Source organism: Dreissena polymorpha, chromosome 7, assembly GCF_020536995.1.
Source record: "Dreissena polymorpha isolate Duluth1 chromosome 7, UMN_Dpol_1.0, whole genome shotgun sequence".
Classification (NCBI taxonomy): domain Eukaryota; kingdom Metazoa; phylum Mollusca; class Bivalvia; order Myida; family Dreissenidae; genus Dreissena; species Dreissena polymorpha.
In genome coordinates, this window is record NC_068361.1 from 19,934,851 (window position 1) to 19,952,519 (window position 17,669).

Here is a 17,669-nt window from a genome sequence, read left to right on the forward strand (position 1 = left end):
TATCTGAAGAAGATATATACATAATCACATATGTTGTTGTTGTTGTGGTTATTGTTTCAATATTTTTATGAGTATCATACATTCAATGACGAATAGCTATTAATTTGTCATACAAACACCATAATTATTATTGGATTGCGGAGATTAAACAAATCGATTCCCTAGTAACTGATATAACTGATACATTTTTTGAGCGACAATTTGAAACTAAATCTAGTATTATTTAAATTTGATTATTTTAATTGCAGACTTTTTTTATTAACCCCAATTATTGTGTACGCAACGTTTCTTTTATTTAAATCGCTGAGTACGAAGCATCAAGCTATTTTTTAATTAATTGACAGTGATCTTTAATGTATGTCATAATATAAATTGAAATCAATCTTAATTAAAGCTTGAGCGGTTGGTTTGTAATAAGTTTTGTAAATGTTGCTGTAGGATATGTATGCACAATAAATACTAACGCTCTGGCATATTGTGATGGTGATATGATTATATATTGCACAATTAATATGTGATGATGTTCTTGTGATAATATTGAGGCTATAATTAGTTTTTGAATTAAGCTAGCTAATTTCAAATAAGATACAAACACATCCCAATTCTAAAATTATCAGTAAGTTATAGTATTGTTTGCCTCTAGGCGCATAATTAGTTGAAGGCCTAGTTTATCTGTTAATCCTCGCCCCATGTGGTGTCCCAGTGGGTACACTGATATTAATACACGATGTATTGGTCCACAATTAAATCTCTAATAAAAACATGTCTCTCAGGTGACTGAAAAATGGCTGTGTAGATACAACAAATACTACTACAACGGAGACTAAGATAACACATGTTACAATTAATTTGTCTTCCTTGCGTTCTTCTTATACGACAAACACTTCTAAAACAAAAAAGCAAAAAGCCGCTACTGCTACTGCTTCGGCTACTCTTACTGCTACTGCTACTGCTACTGCTGCCGCTGCCGCTGCCACTGCCGCTGCCACTGCCGCTGCCGCTGCCGCTGCCACTGCCGCTGCCACTGCCGCCGCCGCTGCCACTGCCACTGCCGCTGCCAGTGCTGCTGCTGCTGCTACTGATAGTGCTACTGCCACTGCTACTGCCACTGCTACTGCCACTGCTACTGCCACTGCCACTGCTACTGCCACTGCCACTGCCACTGCCGCTGCTGCTGTTGCTTCTGATAGTGCTACTGCTACTGCTGCTGCTGCTGCTTCTGCTGCTGTTGCTGTTGCTACTGTTACTGCTACTGATACGGCTACTGATACTGCTACTTCTACTGCTACTGCTAGTGCTACTGCTACTGCTACTGATTCTGCTACTGCTACTGCTGCTGCTGCTACTGCTGCTGCTGCTGCTACTGCTACTATTGATAATAATTCTCCTTCTACTTCTATTTCTAATATTGCTAGCGATGCTTCATAATTTATTTTTAAATGTATCATTTTGTTAAAACAGGAAAGAACTGTTATATATATTTTCTTAAAGAGATCTTTTCACGCTTTGGTAAATTGACAAAATTGAAAAAAGTTGTTTCAAATTCGTAAGTTTTCGTTTTAGTTATGATATTTGTGAGGAAACAGTAATACTGAACATTAACCATGCTCTAATATAGCCATTATATGCATCTTTTGACGATTTTAAAACCTAAAAATTATAAAGCGTTGCAACGCGAAACGATTGAATAATTTGGAGAGTTCTGTTTTTGTCGTTAAATTTTGTGAAACTACGAAGATTGCTTATATAAGGTATAAAATACGTCGAGAATGTGTACTCGGCGGAATAGCTCAGTAGGCATAAGCGTTTATACTACAGGACTCTGCCAGGACTCCAGGGGTCACTGGTTCGAACCCTGCTCCGGGCAATGTACATTTCCTTTTTTTTATTTTTTTTCTTGATTTTTTACTGGAGCTTTTATGATCCAATGTTTACATTTATCAATATAAAGCATTTAATGAATAAGTTAAAAAAAATGCCAAAATCTGTGAAAAGGCCCCTTTAAAGGTGTAGAGAATCTAAACTTTTCTGCGATTAAAGTTTTATTTAACTGGATTAGTATAGGCCACATAACAGACGCTATTGTACTGATTTGTACTAAACAACATTTTGTCATAATCAACAGTTTTAACATGCCGCAGTTTCCTTGGAAGTTGACCTTTGATTGGAGTTATGTATAAAACATTAACAAGGTATTTGTTGACAGTTTGTCCTGTCACAATTATATATTAGTTGAGCCAAACGTGTGATAAAGATCCCTTTTGGGGTGGCGATAAATACTATTTATATTGTTCAACAGTGGGAGACTGAGAAAACATATGTTACAATTAATTTGTCTACTTTGCCTGCTTCTTCTTTATATATTTTTCTTGCTAATCGTTTCAGTTTAGTTTTAGTTAAGTAGGTATATCAATTTACATTTTTTGATAGATATTTATTTGGATAGTAATAGTATGTTTTATTTGACTTGACATCATTGAACCGGTTTATTCATTGATAAGATCGGGATCTCCACAGGTGTTTAATCTCGATTGTTAGGTGGGGAGAAGGGTCCGAATGATAATGTTGTCGTCGGCTTACGAATCACATTTCACAAGTTTTAGACAAATATGCATACGTTATAAACCTAATTTAAGTATTACATAGATAATAACTTATCTTTATTTTGATGAACTACGTTTAAGGTATAAAACTATAATTATCTATGTGTTGTGTGCCGCATACATACCATCTTGCTTTTTTTAAATTTGATCACAACGGTCAGAAGTCATAAACATTCATTATGCATGGTTGCTAAAGCACAGTGTATACTAACTAACCTATGTTTATTGTTGTTTGCTAGGGTTATTATTATTATGTTTAATTTTTTTTTATTTTGGGGGGGTGGGAGGGCTTTTATAGAAGATTTCAACTAGTCCTTCAATTAACGAAAAAAAAAAAATAGACAGCTTCATTCATGCTGTTCTATTATGGTGTTTTAACGCATATAATTATGTATGGTTGATGAAGCACATTGTATGCTACCGATGTTTATTGTTGTTTGATGATGATGTTAAGTTGGTGTTGCTGTTGTTGTTAATGATGATGATGAGGAGGAGGAGGAGGAGGAAGAAGAAGAAGAAGAAGAAGATGATGATGATGATGATGATGATGATGGTGGTGGTGGTAGTAATGACGACGACGACGATGATGATGATTTTGATTATGATAATGAGATTTGAATTAAATTAATGCGCAAAGATTTTTCTTTTTAGCGGCCAAATGCAGATATCTGCGCTCGGCCGCTGTAAGGGTTATGTAATATTTGCAATCTACATAGGAGTCAATAGCAGATACCAAGCACCATATGCTTATGAGAAACAAAAGCAAAATATTGGCAATCGCTGAAATCTCGAATATGACTTAATCATTTTATTAAATGAAAACCGGTAACTATTTTAAACGGTTATTATATTGCAACAACTTAGCGGTGTTTATCCAAAAGACCATTGTTATAATTACAGGGACGTCAATAGGCCAAACTATTCAGGAAATATGATTTGAGTCGTCAAGGATAGATTTTGAGATCAATGTACGTCCGATGAGATTTAAAGGGAGTTGGCGGCGTAGGGACAGATTCGTTCGAGTACGCGATCATTTGAGAACAAATTATGTTGAAGCTTTATCGGAATTCCGGAAATTTGCGATCGGTACCGATTTTTCCTGGTTCTTTTTTATTGATTCTGATAAGTTAGCGGCCGGCACGGACATGAATATTAACTGACGAAAACCTCTTCGCTACTTTCCGAAAATCTTCGACATGTTGCAAATATCCGTAATATTCCGCATTGTACTCACCAGAAATTGCAACTAGAAAGACTACAATAAATCAGTTAGCTACGGCTCGGGCGGGGATTTACCTATTATCCCTGTAAGGGACCTAATGCCCCAGACTACCGGCTATTTTTTCCGGAATTCGAACTTGATACACTTGATATCCCTGAATTAAATATTTATATCCGCAATTTTGATCTCTAGAGTGCTGACTGTTAGTATTGTATTTGACTGGAATGACTGTCGATTATGTGTTTTTAAGATTAAAACAAGCTTACGAAGAACTTTGTGTTTGCTTTTTTGTACGCTTTCTTTTTACAAATGTATTGTCCGCCACGGACGCAACAATTGACCAAATGTACCAGATTGTGGTCTCTTTAAAGTGCTATGTTTTTACTGCCGTGATATCTTTAACAAACTACACATTATTGATCGTGGACGTTTTATACTCTTATTGAATTTGTTTCCCCAAAATATGCTCTTCTATTAGTAGATGTTTAGGTGACGATGTTCTAATTATAGATCTTACACGGCCAAGAAACACTAGATAGGTCTTTGCAAAGAGAGCTGTTGGATATCGTGAATGCGTTCAATGTGGCCTGTTTATTTCAGAAAGCTATGTGCAATGTTTTATGGGGATTTCTATCAAATTGCCAATTGCAAAATTTGATTTAATTCATTCGGACCTACAAGCGGGAAACTTCTTCATTAAAATTCAATGGGCTTTTAAGAAGTTCGTTGAAAGGCCAAATTTGACGTTAAACAGCAATGCCGAAAAAATTGCTACTCAGTCTTATTTATCACTTTTTTTGTAAGATTTACCAGTAGACGTTCTTCAGTGAAATTAAGCAAACACACAGTGCCGACAAATATGGAAGGGTATTTAGGTAAAAATTACATCCTTCTTTGTGACTGTGTCATGATTCTTGATGGTACTTTCAATTAGTATGTAGACACCTTTTCATGCTTGATGACAGTTACATCTTGCCTGATGTCCAATGTCTATTTACATTCTGCTTAATGGTATCATGCATGTGTACAGATGCAACATTCTTGTTCGTTAATTGCATGCTGCATATGTGTATGTTGGTTTGTGCAGAGAGACTTGTGCAATAGGCGCAGTGCATAATGAAATCAAATATTAATGCGTTTAATAAATTAACGCGATGGTAAGATGTGAGTTTCACCCAAGCACAAAGCAACATACTATCATGCATGATACAATGATGTCAATTGACAGTCATTCCGAAATGCTACGGAGGACTACGGAAATTTACGGCGTATAACGGAAATTTTATGTTATAGGAGAAGTTGCGCACCTTTGTAAGATATTTGCTACTGAACCGAAATTAACCGCGTGTTTGTAGACTTAACTTTTTTTTTGGTTAATGACTAACCATAATTTTTGTACAGTAATTTACCTTCAATAACCAAAGAAAGTCTATGGATATATTTCAATATATGCTACTAATGCATGTATGCAGAGCTCCAGATAAGACGCTTAAAGTCGTAAAATGTTTACATTATATGCATTGATATTGAGTTTTACGCATGATCACACATTTTGAATTCTTATTTTATTTTTCCAATGTGTAACCGTACGCACAGAATTTAAGTCTACTTTTTTACTAAATTTAATTCAATTTTTTACGACTTTAAGCGTCTTATCTGGAGCTCTTCTTAGACTATAAACCTAAATGCGGATGTGCCAAAAATTATATTTACCTGAAAAAAAAAGAATTAATAATAGACTTTAAGGCTGGATTATTATAGAGTGTAAACCAAGATTTTGCTGAAAAAGTTATCTGGAACTTTGCATGTATGTTGAGAGGAAATCGATTACATAATTTCAAATTTACTAGAGTACTTTTATATTGCACCACATAAAATGCTTTAAAACTATAATATTGAAGTGCACATATAAACTTTATTATAGATGGGTAGGTATTTCGTGTCAATCTCTTTCACATATGAAAGAGCTGTTGGTCATGCTGCTTTAAGTACATATAGATGCATGACACAATTTAGATTAAGCAAAATAAAACACTAGGTATTTGCCAAGAGTCAAATATATACGAGCAGTAAGAGCGTAATCGTGCACAGCGAGACTTACTCATGTAGAATTGAAACTCTTATTGCAATCTTTCGAAATAATTTCATGTGTCCGATCTAATATGCAATATGCCCGGTGTTTTTTTTGCGGATTAATGTTCCGTTTTAGATCCATAATTAACGAATGCCTCAATATTTTCAAAAATTAACACCGGAATAATGTTCACCGACATTTTTTCATACAGATTGGATATAAATATTATAGAGCTTAACAAAAAATACATTAAGCCCTGTTCTCCCGGCACACGTGCTGGACACACAGGTGGTTAGCGTGTGGCTATGATAATAATTAGTGAAAACATCTTTTTGAATGATAAATAATCATATTAAAACGAAAAATCAAATTTTCTATATATAAAAAATCACTACCGTTTTATATATAACAAGGTATCCAACTCGAAATCATCCGAAAACGGGGTGCATCGTTTTGAGCAGCCATTACTAAATTAATTTTGCAGCGATTTTCATGACCCGGTCTTATTCAACGCAGAAATGAATTTCCTTTTAGGAAATGTATATATATTGTTATATTTCTACACATGCTGGGTCAAATTTTAAGAAATAAAGCTATACATAATTCGCTTGACCCAGTTGTTATCGATCAGACCGTATTTATGAATGAAATCTCCAGTTGTAAAGACACAACTCCGCATTGGAGCAATGAAATCACTCTTGTGTTTAAAATGTCAGTTGGTTGAAATGTATGTAAACAAAGGTTTGAAAATGCGCTGGACAGTTAGTTTTGATGCATAATTCTACGGCAAGCACGGTAAGAATGTTTTTTTCATACGTTTTATTGAATTATGGTATCGAGGTTCGTGAACTTTGCAGGGAAAATGCCCATTTCCCCGTGAAGATTTCAGTCATGAATACTGTCTGATCGATCACAGCTGGGTCACGCGAGTTGTGTATCGTGTTATTTTTTAAAAGTTGACCCAGTATTTGTAAAAATATTGCAAGACATATACATTTCCAGAAAGGAAATTTATTTCTGCGTTGAATAAGACCAAGATCGTGAAAATCGCTGCAAAATTGATGAAGTAATGGCTGTTTAAAACGATGCATCCCGTTTTCGGATGATTTCGAGTTGGATACCTTGTTGAATATATATTTAACTTATTTTTTTTAAGAAAAGTTGATTTTTCGTTATAATATGATTACTTATCATTCCAAAATATGTTTTCACTAACTAGTATTATAGCCACACGCTAACCACCTGTAGCTGGACACTTTTAAAAAACACTATACAAATTCAAGTACTTATGCACTTAATTGATTGTAAACAATGACGGTTGAAATCCGTGCGTGGGAATTTTTCTGGTAACCAAGAGCGACGTCAACGTTCATGACAAACCTGTTTATATGACATTTATTTATTGATTTTTTCCAACTTGATTGAAAATTATGTTTTATGATATTTTAATACATGTAGATGAAGTAGTTGTTTTCTCAACGAGAAGTACAATAGTTGTACAGTACTAGACACGAGTACTTGTAACTTTCAGGTTTCTCTGTATACCACAGACATTATATAGTCATAAAATGATAAATATGTGTTTATAGAAATTGTAATTATAGCATGGTTAACAGACTAGAGAAATCTGAAAGTTTCACGCACAGGTCTGTGGCAATGGGGGTTTGGGCTACTTTATAAATATGAGGTCGATATGCAATGCACATCGGTAGATTACGTCTACTGTAATTATTTGGACTAGGGAAGGGCCACAATTCCAACACATCAGCCCCGTTATGTTCTGAATAAAATACATGTATAATTTCTTGAGTGCCAATTGCATCTTACAAATATCAAAAACATTCACGGCAGTCAATTCATTGTGTAAACTTACTGGTCTTCATGACAATAATGAACGTATTTAGTTTAATGGAGATTATATAACGAAGGGAACTAATTCAGCTTATTCAGTTTACTAGTCAAAATGATTCGGATGTTTTCGCTTTTTTTCCGAAAAGTAATTTATTCAACATACGGAAAATAAACGCGCGCCACCTGATGTCATAATTTAGTAACTTGCATTCTGCTTACTGCCTGTTGCTAACTGCCGTTGTTAATGACGCTTAGTGGCAAAACCGATTATGACTGGTTTCAGGAATAATGAACACACAAACATTGGATAGTCACCAAGCATGTTGAAACAATCATCAAGTATAACCGATAGAGAACAAGCATGTTAGAACTGTCATGAAGCATGTTAGAATAAACATCACGCATAATGTAAATATTATTCATGAATGATGTAATGTTGCAGCAATCATCAAGTATAAACGAATAGACAACAAGCATGTTGGAATTGTCATCAAGCAAATTAGAATAAGCATCAGTCATAATGTAAATATTCACCACGAATGATGTAACTTTTACCTATATATCCTTCCATAGACATGTGTTGTTACTAAAATAGACATAGAGATTTGAGCATTGGGAGTGACCTAATCATACTGTGCTTTAGCAGTATTACGGAATACCGTTAGTGCCATCGTGGTTACACATTAAAATCCAGAGGGCGAGAACGCGAGAACGCGATAGTATGATGGCGACAATGTGACAATACGATGATGACAGGGTGACAATACGATGGCGACAATGCGATAGTACGATGGCGACAATGCGAGAACGCGATAATACGATGACGACAATCAGACAGTGCGATGACGACAGTGCGACAATACGATGGCGACAGTGAGATAGTACGATGGCGACAATACTACAGTTCGATAGTGCGATAATACGATGACGACAGTGCGAAAATACGATGACGACAGTGCGACAATACGATGGCGATAGCCGACAGTGCGATAGTACGATGGTGCCAATGCGATAACGCGATAGTATGATGGCGGCAATTCGAAAATGCGATGGCGACAGTGCGACAATACGATGGCGACAATGCGATAGAACGATGGCGACATTGCGATGATACCACGGCGACAGTACGATATGACTATCGCATTGTCGCCCCCGTACTATCGCACTGCCGCCATTGTATTGTCGCACTGTCGCATTGTCGTCATCGTACTAGCGCGTTTTCGCAATCGTACGAACGCATTGTCGCCATCGTATTGTCGCACTGTCGTCATCGTACTTTCGCGTTCTCGCATTCTCGCCCTCTGGATTTTAATGAGTAACCACGGTGGCCCTAACGGTATTTTGTACAGTAAAGTGCGTAAAATCTGGTTTGGAATAACAATTTTTATGCCGAAAACAGATGTTGAAAACCCGACTTTGTTTTATAAGTAGTAGTCTAAATATACAATGAGTTTTCCGAGCATTAAATAAACATATTAAAATAAAATTCATGTTCGTATCAGTTGAAGTTCTTGTTAATAGTAGAAGCAAAGAACACAATAAAACGCTGATTGGGCTTACTAATTTGAGGCAAGAAAAAACACATCGCGCTATTATATATAACATATAACGCGCATCCGCAAAGTTCGAGCGCCCGTCTCGGTGCCGTCGTTTCCGGTGAAAGTTTCGCACAGGAGCTACCGAGTTTGGATATGAGACCACGAATCATGGCTTGACTTTATATATCAGTCAGCGTAGTACCTGACCAGACTGCGCGGTTGGACAAGCTAGGATGGACCAACTTCGGCCGCATATGACATAAGACCCATTTTCGCATGACGCGGGTCATCTGACCTTTATAATGTGTATATAGTTTTGAATGGAATTTGCACATAGTTTTTGGCATGGACTTATTGTTATGTTAATGTGTTGCACGCTTTCAAAAGCAGAGGGCATATATAAGATCAATTATACTACGGAGTTCATTTTCTGTTGCAAAATGAAATGCAATAAAGATTGTTACTCCGCGGTGTGTACAGTATGACAGCGTTGTCTGTCTGCGATGCATTCATACTGGTTCTAAGCTGGCATACTCACCAATTGGACTCAACCATCTGCTCGAACAAGAAATGATAAGTTCTACTAGCATAAACCTTTAATTGTAACTCATTTTAAAAATATTCATGTTATTTATATTATTCAATTTATTATTCAAAATTATAATTATTATTTCCTTTATTGTTGTTTTTCGCATTAAGAAACTTATTCGGCTTACGAAACTGAAAAATCCCATTGGAAAAAAATCCCATGGGAGAAAAAATCTTATGGGAGAAAAAATCCCATGGGATTTAAAAATCCCATGGGATTTTTTGTTTTTTTTTAAACACGACTAAACGCATTAAAATATCGTAGTTGTTCATCATTTCATAAAATATGATGTTTCTGAAAGTTTCATGAATAAATCTCTCAAAATAAGAAAAAAATCCCATGGGATTTTTTTCTCCCATTTTAAAATGGGATTTTTTTATTACTAAATATTTTTATATATAATTGGCATAAAACCAATATACAGTCCTTAAATAACGTTAAAATACTTGCAAACGCAAATGAAACACGTTTTTTAAAATGTTCAAAATCCCATGGGATTTTTCTCCCATTTGCAAATTATGGGAGAAAAAAAATCCCATGGGAGAAAAAATCCCATGGGAAAATCGAAAATCCCATGGGAAAATGCAAAAATCCCATGGGAACCCCAACTTTGCTTATAAATTTCATAGTGAAGAAAACGCGTTTTTTGAGTGAAAATAACCAATTATTAATCAACGATAAGACTTTTATCGCATACTATGTCTCAAAGTAGCAAATCTTTAAGAAAAAGGGTACTTAAGTTTGCGAAATTTCGGTTTCGCAAAGTTTTTCCGGTGGCCGTTTCTTATGGTTCTTGACAAATACCTAGTGTTTTATTTTGCTTAATCTAAATTAAGGTTTGCATGTATATGTACAGCATAGCATGACTCCCAAATGACCAACAGCTCTTTCATAAGAAAACACTTTTATTGCACCACATGAAATGCTATAAAACTATAATATTGGAGTACGCATATTAACTTTATTATAGATAGGTCGGTATTTCGTGTTAATCTTGTTTACATATGAAACAGCTGTTGGTCATTTGTGAGTCATGTCTCCGAACTAATATGCTTTACGCCCGGTGTTTTTTTATACATGTTTTTGGATTAATGCTCCGTTTTATATCCATAATTAATGAACGCCTCAATATTTTCAAAAATTAACACCGGATTAATGTTGCCGACATTGTATCATACAGATTTGATATCAATATTATAGAGCTGAATAAAAAATCACATTAAGCCCTGTTTTTCCGGCACACGCCTGGACATACGCCTTTAAAAAACGCTTCACAAATTCCAGTACTCGTGCTCTTAATTGATTGTAAACAAAGACGGTTGAAATCCGTGCGTGGGAATTTTTTCTGTGACCAAGAGCGACGTGTATATATGCGTTGGGTGTCAAAATCCGCATCAACGGATGTAAAATATATTTTTAATCTGGCATATTATCCACTGCTGTGTGCACCCGTCAATAAGTTTAAAATGGATTCCGAACCGGTATGTCAATTAATTAACATTAACAACTTAACAAGTCTATGTGTGTATTTTCATTTCAGTCTGAAGCAGCTAAGTTTTATTGACTATTTTGATTAATATTTTATTCATATTGTGTATGTGTATTGTATATTGCCACACTTCCTGGAGAGTACTTCCAGCATAATTATTGAAATATTGGTATGTTTAAATGTCAGTATAATACTTTTTTGTTTGCTTACGTAATAAACATTTAATTTTAAAATATTATTCTTATTTTACGATAACTTAGGGTTGCGTATCTGGCTCGCGCTTTTACCTGAATCATTCATTATTTCCGATAATTGTATGGGGTGTACGTGAAGTCATGTACACTTCTCTTCATTGGTGGTGGTGGATAAATCTTGCAGATAATAGCAGCTTCTTTAAACTTATTAATGTTTCACAATTCTAAATTTATCATATTTAAGCAACTCAACGTGATTGATGGCCGTTGGGGGCGTCCTGTGTGCACTTTGGGCATCGGCGGAAATCAGTTCATTCAAACCGCTAAAGGTCCAGTCTCACTATGACGCCGGCGGAGCCCCGGTGCGTGATCCTGCATCTACCGGGATGAACAAGGGCTCTACCAGGATGAACCAGGTCTTCAACGAGAAAGTATCAAAATGTTACATACCTCCGGGATGAACCGGGAGTCTCCGGCAAGGACCGGCAAAGACCGGTGTGGCAACAAAACAAATGGGATGGCATCGTAGCTCCACTGGAGCCCATGCAGACCTCGTCATACCTACGGCAACACCCCGGTAAATGCCGTCATAGTCCTGGTATAGCTACCGTACATAAGTTAACCGGCATTCACCGGGACTCCACCGGGGTATTACTGGCGACGACCGGGGTTAAACCGGGGTGTTGCCGTAGCGTTGATGGGGTCTAATGCCGGTATAGCCCCATTGAGTGCCGGCGGAGATTTGGTATACCGGGGCTCTGCCATGACGCTGTCTAGGCTCTACCGGGACGCTGTCGGCTTTTACCGGTGCTCAACCGGGGCATACCCGGCGACAACCGTGGCTCTGCCGGGGCTTAACCGGGATGAACCGTAGCCAATCCGGGGTTGACCGGGCTCTGCCAGGATGTTGACCGGCTTCAACCGGGGCGGCACCGGGAAATATTGTGACCGCGTTAAATAATTTATATGAATCATCCCGTGATGGACCAGGGCTCTACCAGCAATAGTGAGACTTGGGCTTACATTGTAACTCATGATTTTAGTCAGGGGTGGCGAAATTAAAAAAAACTATACTTGTCCACGGACAACCATTTAGGAAATTAAATCTGTTGCTAAACTACACTTGTCCGTTAATGTTGATATAAATTATAAACTAATTTATTGATTAATGTAAAATAATAAGGAATAAATCAAAATAAGTATTTTTGCTTGTTATAGTTATATTTGTATTTCCATGGTACATTCATTATAGCAGTATGTTATAAACAATATAAAGACGTTCTCAAACTTTTAATCTTGCATTTAGCTAGTGTTATTAAAACATGTGTTTCCCATAGGTACATCGTAATCTTAACAAATTAAATTAGTCCAATATGTGGACCTCATCAGTTCCAATCATTTCTGTTAAAGTCGTCTGAAATTATTCTCAAATAAAAAAGTAGACCGTGTTTTGATTATCTTAGTTCAATACTTATATTTCTGTCTGATTGTGAAACTAAAGAAACCAGTCTGTACACTGTCTAACAGTCTGGCTGAATATTGAAAATGCGGCATGCTCCCAGTCTCTAATAGAATAAGGGAGATCACTGGGCAGGAGAGTGCCCGAATTTTAGCTTGAATGCTCCGCAAATAGCACTGACAATTTAATCGCGTGTCAACATCCGGTTTTGTAAAACTTAGTTACCGCTTTAATATAATGTTGTTTTTTTTGTATTCCTCGACCGACTGGTTGTCCACGGACAACTTAATTGAAAAAAATCAGTTGCCCTGACAAGCAAATGTACGACTCGGGCAACTCGGACATTTGATTTCGCCATCCCTGTTAGTTATATAATTTCCGCCGAATTGTTATAAATATATTTGTACTTTTTACATGCCATACTTGTGCGTGTTTAGTATTCATAAGTACATGCCCTACATCATTACATATTATCCTCTCGGTTCTGTAGACATCTGAGCAAGGATGTTACCCTGTTTAAAGTCGAGATTCATCAACTGAGCGGTGCCATTGAGGTCGATCTTTGTTGAAAATGAAACACATACAGGCATCAAAATAATTGTTATTTTGCATTTGTATTTCGAAGTCCTGTCAAATACAAGCAATCACTTCTATTTTGTATTTGGGTTATTATTTGAAAACAATGAAAAGGTGCTACCGGTACATATCTTAAATTATTTAAATGTGTTAAAAGACTTAAATGTGTTATAACTATAAGGAAGTATATTTAATGTACCAATTCATTAAAATATTTTGTGTTATGTATCATGGTATTGTTATTTAATAAAGCAGTATAACTTTTTAAGATATTGTGTTTCTCTTAGAGCATATTTTTATCTAAAACAATTGAATAATACAGACGAAAGCACAATTAACGCGCTTCAAAATTGACCCAACCATTTTTCAATTTGACCCCTCAAAATTTCAGTCCAGGGGTCATTGACTCCTGGTTTTTAAAATCTATTGAAATCCCTGGTAAATCATCTTATCGTGATAATCTTATACTTGTCATCAATCAGACATTTTTCATGGTGGTACTGCAAGAATCGTCAGATTTCCGTTTTATCTGACAGATTTCATGATCTGACAATATTTACGTTACAACGGTCTCAGCAGGCTGCAGTTAATAATATTTTTTACTTAAAACGATTTTAGAATAAATACTGTCAAGTAGATACTTATTTTTAATTCTTTTTTTTCAATTTTGATATTTAATTCATTCTTTTCCTCAATTAAAAAAGAGATTTTCAACATTGATTATGAATAAATCTGAAGGAAAAGCGGCTCAAGAGACAAGTGTTAAGATTGGCTGTTCAGAAAATGTGTACGTCGACTCAACATGTATTTCATATTTGTACGTCGACATACAATTTTTTTACGTCGACGTACGACGTACATTTCTCATTTTACCTAGTAGGTCTTGTTGACTTTCTACCCAAATGGTATGCCATATATTAATGCATCTCAAAAAGGGAGGTGGCGCGCGTGATTAACGGACCTGATGCAGCTTCATTTTTTTCGGTTCTACAGCAATGAAAATTAAATAAGTACGTTGTATTTATAGCACTCCACAAAAATTGCATTCGTCCTCGAAAATATATTGCTTAATCAAGTCAGTGTGACAAACAAAGGCTTTTATCAAATAACTCATGATCCTCGCGTCAAAAGATTACCACATGAATCCAGTTTCCGTTTCCTTGGTCTTTTTCCCATTGCTTCAGAAGTTGGACAACTTAGATAACTCAACCGAACGAAATGAAAATCACTTTCGATATTTCCCTCCTGCTTGATTCGCTTTTATCAGACTCCAATTTAATCGATAAAAGGTTAAATACCGCTATGACATTTTCACGCTGTACATTTTAAAGATGGAACTCGAGAGAGATCTGGATCTGGATCTGAGAGAGAAAAACTAATTTTTATTTACAGAACAACAAAACAAGTAACAGAGATTAAATATGGTGGCATTAAAAGGGCAGTTAATTAATGTTAAAAACAAAACAAAACCTTCATTATTGTAAGACCTATATTTGCCAGCGTTGTAGCTCACCCTTCCCATAGACGAGTTAATTGTTATTGTTTACATTCGGGATTTTCCGCGCATGCGCACTGACTGGTTGGCAAAAACACTGGTTACAGTAACGTAAAACATGTATAAAGGGCTTTTGTTTAGTCAATAAATTGATAATAAATACGAAATAAACATTAAAACTCTTTATAAAAAAGGGCAAATATAGCATATTTAGTACCAAATAAATGTATATTCACAAATAAAATTTCCTCTTCATAAAAATACGAAGTATTTATTAGCATAGAGTAAACGTAATCGGAAGACTTAATACTGACAATTCCACAAAACAAAACAATAAATTAGCCGTATTCTTTCTGATAATAAGACTTGAATAAATTATATTTAAACACTAATAAAACATATTTTAATTTTATTATAATTTTAAGTGGTGTGGATAGTGTTTTATTTCATCAGCGATCAATAGAGTCAGAGGTGCATTTAATCAATTATAAAAAAAGCCCTAAAAAGCGGAATACAGTACTATTTTTAAATATTGTGGTAATTTTCTTTTACATTGAATGAATTTACGTTTCGTTTACATTGAATGAATATAAATTCAATTTACCATACAAACGGAAAAACCCTGCATATTAATTACCCAAATGTAACTGTCTTTGCATGTATATTGAAATCTCTATTAGTAATAAGGAGTGATAAAAATATAGCATTTTATGATAGATGCATATATTTAATTTATCTAACGGCCCCTTTTGTGACTGCTTATGTTAATGATCGTGTTTCCGACCCTGCAGTAATGTACAACTTTTACACATAATAGCGGAGTTAACTTTTGCCGGTACCCGTTAAATACCTTAATTGCAGAGCAGTAAAATTGCACAATATTTAAATGTATAGTTATTAAACAATGTATTATTAAGTTTAACTGGCTAATAAATATATACACTTGTCCCGTTAATACATTTCCGACAAATGTCTTCATTTTTGTTAAAATATTTCATAAAAAATTAACTTATCAGTATTTTTAGCTTTAAAATGTGGCTTAAATGATTGCTCAATATGCCAAGAGATGACATAGAGGTATCGTGACTTATGTTTACTGACCAGACACTCGTCTGCAACATGTGGTTTATGCAGGGGTCCAAGTGTAGGTCCCTGGGTTTATGACACCATGTTTTCTTTGTAATTGTCTAGACAGTATCCGATCATAACGAGATAATCGGTTTGTGATAACAAAGGTGCAATTATACACCGGGATATAAATGCTGCGACAAAGAGTGCCAAAATTAGTGTGAACAATAAAAAAAAACAATTACATTAAATAAAAGAATTTATTGAATGTGTAAGAAGGTAAGTTTTTCCAGACACATAAAGGTTCAAATCAGTTACCCTATGTCGCGTACATACAATTGACCTATTCGTTGTTTGTTTTTATCCTTATTTGTTTTCGTTCATTAAATTTAATTCATTCTAAAAGAATTTTAATTTCTGAGAAGTTTTTAACTAAAAATGGTCGCGATGAAGTGCCAAGTAGAGAGATTTTTGTTTAACCACATACCGAGCTCTTAGATTGTGTTCCACTCCCGAGTTTGTTGTCAGTAAAAACAAAAAATAATAAAAACAATAAAATCGTTCCAAAGATGCATTTCCTTGCATGCTAATGTTTTATTCAGACATAATTAGTAAAATTATATTCGATATTGTGCATGATTATCATTAAAAACGAAGATTTCGTCAACCTTCTCTATATGCGCTTATATAAATTGCACCTCTTTTGCCAACCAGTGGGCGGAGTCTAAACTTTGCAGGTGCGTGTGACGTCACGCGTTAACTCGTCTATACGGCATGCCGCATAACAAGGCAGCTGCCTTGAATCACGGAGTGTATATTGATCTAGAGTCCGTGCTTGAATGATATTTAAAGAGGAAACATTTTACTTATAAAATGTGTTCCTTGGATAATCGATTGTCAGAAAAAATTCAGTAACGGAATAATCAACGGTTGATTAGAAGCAAATTTAAGCACAGTTTTCCTCTTCGTCTGTTGCATACGTATACATTTGAGCCGCGCTCTGTGAAAATGTGGTTTAATGCATTCCGCCAAAAATGGATTTTTGCTAAGAAGTGACTTTCTTTAAACAGAAAATATCATTAAAGCGACAAGTGTCATCCCTGAGCACCCTGTGTTGACTGCACAAGTTGACCTGGGAGAACACTTTACGTACATGCATTAAACACCCTTTTCATAGAACACGGCTCATTTATATGTTATACACTTGGATATGTTCTTTTGTTGTTTAGAGTCCGCGTGTAAAGCAAATCAGACTGTACTACTTTTTATCTTAATATCAATGACGATTGAGATGAACTACGCAGGACAAAATCATTGCCATATAAAACGGTTTTATGGCTGAGTTTGATATATTTTCATAAAACAATTTAAATTGATCGCAACGACAATTGCGGTCCGTGCACCAATTGTGTTGGGTATTACGAAAAAAGCATAAAATAAAAAGAAATGAATGTGACATAATTAAAAGAATAATCGGTTCGTGACGTGGATGGAAAATGAGTATCTGGCTC

The 17,669-nt window shown here is 35.5% G+C and overlaps 1 protein-coding gene across 3 annotated transcripts in view; it reads right to left on the bottom strand.

Annotated features, from left to right (window-relative positions):
- Positions 1-14,860, bottom strand: part of LOC127837800 (G-protein-signaling modulator 2-like) — a 53,165-nt gene extending 38,305 nt beyond the window's left edge. For all 3 annotated transcript variants that reach the window (XR_008029469.1, XM_052365193.1, XM_052365192.1), the window contains exon 1: positions 14,732-14,860. The gene's annotated coding sequence lies outside the window, so the exon portion shown is untranslated. The remainder of the gene's footprint in view (positions 1-14,731) is intronic.
- Positions 14,861-17,669: the final 2,809 nt, after the last annotated feature.